Source organism: Thermobia domestica, chromosome 12, assembly GCF_964235325.1.
Source record: "Thermobia domestica chromosome 12, izTheDome1.hap1.1, whole genome shotgun sequence".
Classification (NCBI taxonomy): domain Eukaryota; kingdom Metazoa; phylum Arthropoda; class Insecta; order Zygentoma; family Lepismatidae; genus Thermobia; species Thermobia domestica.
In genome coordinates, this window is record NC_137465.1 from 104,829,760 (window position 1) to 104,835,759 (window position 6,000).

General features: G+C 39.9%; 1 protein-coding gene across 1 annotated transcript in view; it reads right to left on the bottom strand.

The window, feature by feature from the left end:
- Positions 1 to 440, bottom strand: part of LOC145665767 (uncharacterized) — a 153,424-nt gene extending 152,984 nt beyond the window's left edge. Inside the window, exon 1 of the mRNA XM_081732895.1 lies at positions 366 to 440. The gene's annotated coding sequence lies outside the window, so the exon portion shown is untranslated. The remainder of the gene's footprint in view (positions 1 to 365) is intronic.
- Between the last annotated feature and the right edge of the window lie 5,560 nt (positions 441 to 6,000).

Sequence of the window (6,000 nt, forward strand, 5' to 3'; positions counted from 1 at the left end):
CCACACTTTACAACCTGTTATGTAAAATATATTTCAACTTTGGACTATTTATTTGTTTATATTACTGGATAAACATCATTTAGTAAATATAATTACTGCATAGGTGTCGCAAACTGAAATCTCTTACTCGTGATCATTTCTCCTGTATGCATGCACTGAAATCTACTATCTTTTACGTATGGATAATGTGTACACTGTTAAGGATGAACGTGAAGTTGTTTTAATTTAATTAAACTACTGTATTTGCTCTCAGAATTAAATGAAACTCGCGGTAAATATACTTAATGATGCATTTTCAAGATTACACTATCAACTTCACAGGGTTCATAAAAACTTTGTAACATGCAAAACTACTCTAATCTTACCTCTTCTATTTCACTGAACCAGATGCTTCAACGAATGACTTACTAACTGCTGTAGTTGATTCGCGTCAGGCGACGGTACTATCGAAAATCGGAACTTTTACTGATAAAAATACCATGCACTATAGCAATTGTATTATACACTTTGCATCATCAAATAAATATTTGAAACATTCGATTAACTACACATATCTATACTATATATACTGAACACAATCCTATGTAACATCGCGTACTGATTTAATAAGGAAAACAGAAATAAAAGTTATCTACTTCCCAGATACTTGAAATTATCGAACTCTTCAAGTTCTCTTTGTTTTACTCTGATCCGTTAGGGCGTGTTTCCACGGGATATTCTCATGACTTTCGACTTTTCGATGTTAATTTCCATTCCATACAGTATTCCAGTGTCAACTATTTTGTCAATCATTTCCTGTAGTCTTCCTTCGGTTTTAGTTATCATAACCGTATCATCTGCATACCTGATCTTTCAATGATCTGCCCTACAAATCTTGAAATCTCCAATTCCCATTAATGCTTCCTTCATTAAACATTCACTGTAAATGGTGAATAATTGTGGCGACAAACTACATCCTTGTTTGACTCCTCTTCCAATCTCCGCACTATTGGTTTCTCCTTCATTCAATCGCAACTTCACTCGTCCTATGTACAGGTTTTGAATGAGTCGTCGATCTATCCAGTTGACTCCGATTTCTTTAAGTATTTTCAGAAGTTTCGTATAATTGACTCGGTTGAAAGCTGGCCAGTCGATGAAGCACAAACACAACTCTTCCCTTATATCAAGAATTCTTTCTGATATAATTATCATCAATCCAATAGCATCTCTGGTGCCTTTTCCTTTCCGGAATCCAAATTGATCTTCTAACGTCTCATCTATCTTACTTTCCAGCCGCCTGTTCAGTATGCGTGCAATGATCTTTCCAGTGTGGGAAATCAGGCTAATGGTTCTGTGATCGCAGCACTTCTTTACTTGCTTCTTTTTGGGCAAAGCAATCATTGTAACATCAAGAAAATCCTTTGGACATTCTCCGCTCGGGTAGATCTTGTTAATAAGTGAACTCAGTACTTTCATTTCGTTGTTTCCTAATAAATACAGATATTTACACAAGATTAAAAACTACATGTCTACACTACCTACAAAACATTTTATTGGTTTAGATAGTCAAATGCTATATCAAACGGCCATAACGTGGAAGATGGGTGAACGAGGACATAAGTCCTTGTACTCGGAACTGAAAATTTTACATTTTGATAAATTAAATTTTATCCAATAAAATGGGTTGGGGAAGATTCATTTCCGGAGGAAAGAAACCTTCGGTTTGTTATTCAACCTATGCTAGAAATTTTGAAACTATGGCAAATGAACTATACGTAGATAGGAGTCCCGTTCGAAATTTACTCGTACATATTGAGGTTCAAATTACTTAACCCAAAAATACGAGGGTCACTACGAAAGTTTTGAGATACGCATTGTTGTGGCACAGTATTTGAATTCCAACAATTGCGTTCGATAGTGGTATCCAGATCGAAGAAGCGAAGCAAGTTTCAATTCGCCTCACTTATCGGCGCGGCCGTATCGCCTTCACTTGTTTGTTGATGTGAGCAGTATTCGGCTGTCTAGAATGGAGCTCGAAAGGAAACATTTTCGGGCAATGATCCTTTACGATTTTAAAAGTGGTTTGAACGAGACACAAAGCCTTGACCGTTTGCAGGGGGCGTTTGGGGACCTTGCTCCTTCCCTTGCTACAATTTTTCGGTGGTTTGGTGAATTCAGAAGAGGCCAGACATTGCTTAAAGATGAAGAGAGAGCTGGACGTCCGGCAACAGATGTGTCAGATGAACACATTGTCGCTGTGGAACAAATGATTCGAGAAAATCCTCGAACAACTTTCAAGGACATTGAATCTGCAGTGAACATTGGATCGCCAGCAGTAACAAAAATTCTTCATGATCATCTTCGGCTCAGGAAGGTTTCATCTCGTTGCGTGCCTCACACTTTGACTGAACAGCAGAAGCGCATGCGTGTGGAATGGTGTGAAGAAATCCTTGCAAGATTTGATGGAGGCAATTCTCGACGCGTCTCTGACATTGTTGCTGGTGATGAGACTTGGATCTATCAATTTGACCCTGAAAATAAACTCCAGTCTACAGTTTGGATCTTTTCAGACGAAAATCCACGCATGAAAGTGAAGCGATCGCGAAGTGTGGGGAAGAAGATGGTCGCAACTTTCTTCTGCAAATCTGGCCATGTTTCAACTGTTCCACTTGAAGAACAAAAGACTGTTACTGCTCAGTGGTGCACCACTGTTTGCCTAACAAAAGTGTTCCACAAACTGTTCAGTAATATTTTATTCAGTACTATTATTACGGTGTGCTATGTATAAACTCTACACGAGGATAACTTTTTGGCCACTATCTCATTTTCCTCTAGTTGATCAAACTGAGATCTAGATAGTGAGAAAAAGTAATAATGAGTTACTTTACAAAGTACCAATTTAGCTTCGTTTTTAGTAGCGAAATGAAAGTATTTTAAATTTAATTCATAAGGTTCTACAGTCCCTTACATAAGTACCTGAACCCCTGAATGTTATAATTCCATTACTTGGAGTCCAGGTCATTTAAAGTTGTGAGAACACCTAGACAGATGCAACCTAACTTACACGTAACTTTTCTCGGCACTGACAACAGGTAGTAGCACTGAGTCAAGTCTGTATGTAAGTAAAATTGTGAGTAGATGACGGACGAAACATCTCCATTCTGCGATGAATCTATCTGGTTCAGAGCGTGTTTTCCAATGAAAATCATATGTTAATCTCAATATTGCTGTGTATGTAATGTATTATTTCATTATATACTGTATATGCAAAGAAATAAAAACAGTTATCAGAAAATGTTTGGAAGTAGAGAAAATATCAAATCTAGAACAACAGCTGGAAATAAGTTTGTAAATCACTGTCTCCATTGAGAGACCTTCTCCAATTCTCCTTATTCCAACATACAGATGGTGATCAGAAAAATGGAAACACCCGAACGAAATTGCAACTTACCAGATTAATATGGTGTCGGGCCACCTTTCGCCTTCAGAACAACCTTGATGCGACCTGGGATGGAGGCATAGAGGTCGTGAAAGGTAGCAAGTGGAATTTTATACCATTCCTCGTGTAGGGCATCGGCCAGTTCTGTGAGAGAGGATGGAGGTGGAAATCGTCGCCGGAGTCGTGTTTCCAAGACGGACCACAGATGTTCAATTATGTTGAGATCTGTGGATTGGGCGGGCCAGAGGAGGTGTTGAACTTCATCCCGATGTTCCTCAAACCACGCTGCAACAACGCCAGCTGTGTGAATGGGTGCATTATCATCCTGGAAGATGGCGTCATTGTCCGGGAACAACATCCGGACCATAGGATGCAAGTAGTCTCCATAATCGTTGGCAGTGATTCGTCCGCTAAGTGTGACCACAGGACCCAATGAAAACCATGATATGGCGGCCCACAGCATCACCGAGCCGCCGCCATGTTTCACAGTTGGGCGGAGACACTGCAGATCATAAGCTTCTTTGGGCGTTCTCCACACATAAACACGGCCCGTGGTTGGGAATATGGTGAAGGATGACTCATCCGACCATATTACACGTTTCCAGTCCTCAACGGTCCAAGTTGCATGGTCGCGGCACCATTTACGGCGTGCGAAAGCGTTATGGTCCCTGATGAGCGGTTTGGCCCATGCAACACGACCCCGTAAGTTCATGTCATGTAATTCTCGGCGGACTGTGATTGTCGAAACAGGGTGGGGAGGTGCTGATTGAGTTCCTCCGTCACTTGCTCCGCAGTGGCACGACGGTTCTGCGTGACAATGCGCTTTAATACCCAGCGTGACCTGTCACTCATGATTTTCTTCCGCCCACTGTTTCGCTTCTCCGATGTGGTTTTCCCGTGTGTTGTGTAGGCCGTCATCACCTTCGACACTGTCCTACGCGACACACCTAACACAGTAGCCACTGCCGTCACATTCCCTCCACATAACCGCACACCAACAATTTGCTCTCTTTGAAAATCTGAGAGGTCTTCCATTTTACACTACCTCCGTCTGCTGCAGCCACTGGACACTGCTGTTCCACTGCGCCTGACGTAGTATGGAGACCGACCTAACACACCACCACCAGCGGTCCGGCGCTGCGGGCGCCAAGACACCACTGCCAACCCATACATCTGACGTGTTGCCAACTACAGGTGTTTCCATTTTTCTGATCACCATCTGTATTTTTCTTTCTAGGGAAGAGAAGATCTTGCTTGTCACACTGAGTATGCATTGAAATTGAAATTTAAACAGAAACACTTGAAAAAGTTTCAGCCTGGCCGGGATTCGAACCCGGATCTAGCGAATAGAAGTTCAATGCGAACTACTCACCTACCGCGCAACTTAACATTCCACCCAAACTAATACCTAGTTAAAATCGTTTCATGGAAAAATATAAACAAGATACTAATGCTTGTGTGTCTTAATCTAAATTATCTTGTTTAACTTAAAAACAAGTCATATAGACGTTCCTCAATGAGGAAAATGTCACGAAACGTTCTTCAAGTTGAGGCTACGTTATCGGTTTCAGGAATGGTCCCGATTTACATGACATTTCTTCTTTACCATAACTTCTAATTTCCAAAGAAAAGACGACAGAAAGTATTTTCACATTCTTTGAACTGTATCAACACGTATAGAAATAGACAGTTCTATGCTTATGTTCCATAACTACTAATTTATTTTCTTATATTCATATGATGAATTTGTGGCAAATTGAACCGATGCCACAGCCGAGTGACCTCGGGCGTACGCCTTCTGATCATGGAGCGCAGTCCACTAGGTGTTCGAATTCCTCTGAAGAGCAAGGTCGCAATTTTAACTGTCCTCAGTATTTCTGTGTTCCTGTTCCTGTAATGTTTCGAATACGTCGAAAAGACATAAGGTGCCAGTGGCGAACAATACTCCAGTGAGGGTGATTTGTTTTTAAAAAAATGTGAAAGCAGGAAACTTCCATTGCAGCTACCTGGGTTCAAATCCCGTCGGGGCAATTATTTTTTCTGAATGGGAAGATAATGTTTATGTAATTTATATTGTAATTATGCTATTCTTTTATTATTATTATTATTATTATTATTATTATTATTATTATTATTATTATTATTACAACACAAGAAAGAAAAAGTAACATAGTCGAAGGAATTCATAGGAACAGAAAAGATATACAGTATGTCAGATGTTTCTTAGGTTATACATGAACGCAATAATATTATTACGTTTATGGATTTACAGATAGAATTATCATTTGATGACAACAAGAAATGGAATATAAATATTTGTTAGCTGATAAGAGTAATGCATTTTGTTTCGCCCTTCTTCTAGGGAGAAAGGTGAGGTGACATCTTAAATAGGATCATTCTCGTGACTAGATTTGTAAGTTCGATCACTATTTGCAATTTCTGCACAGCTATGAACAATTCCTTGAAACAAATTTTTGGCCCATACTACAGCAGTAAGGACGTGTTTAGCCCTTATGTATTCATCAATTCTTGTTCAAACACGTTACGTTGCCAGATAGTTACAAATTAAGGTTGATACGGAT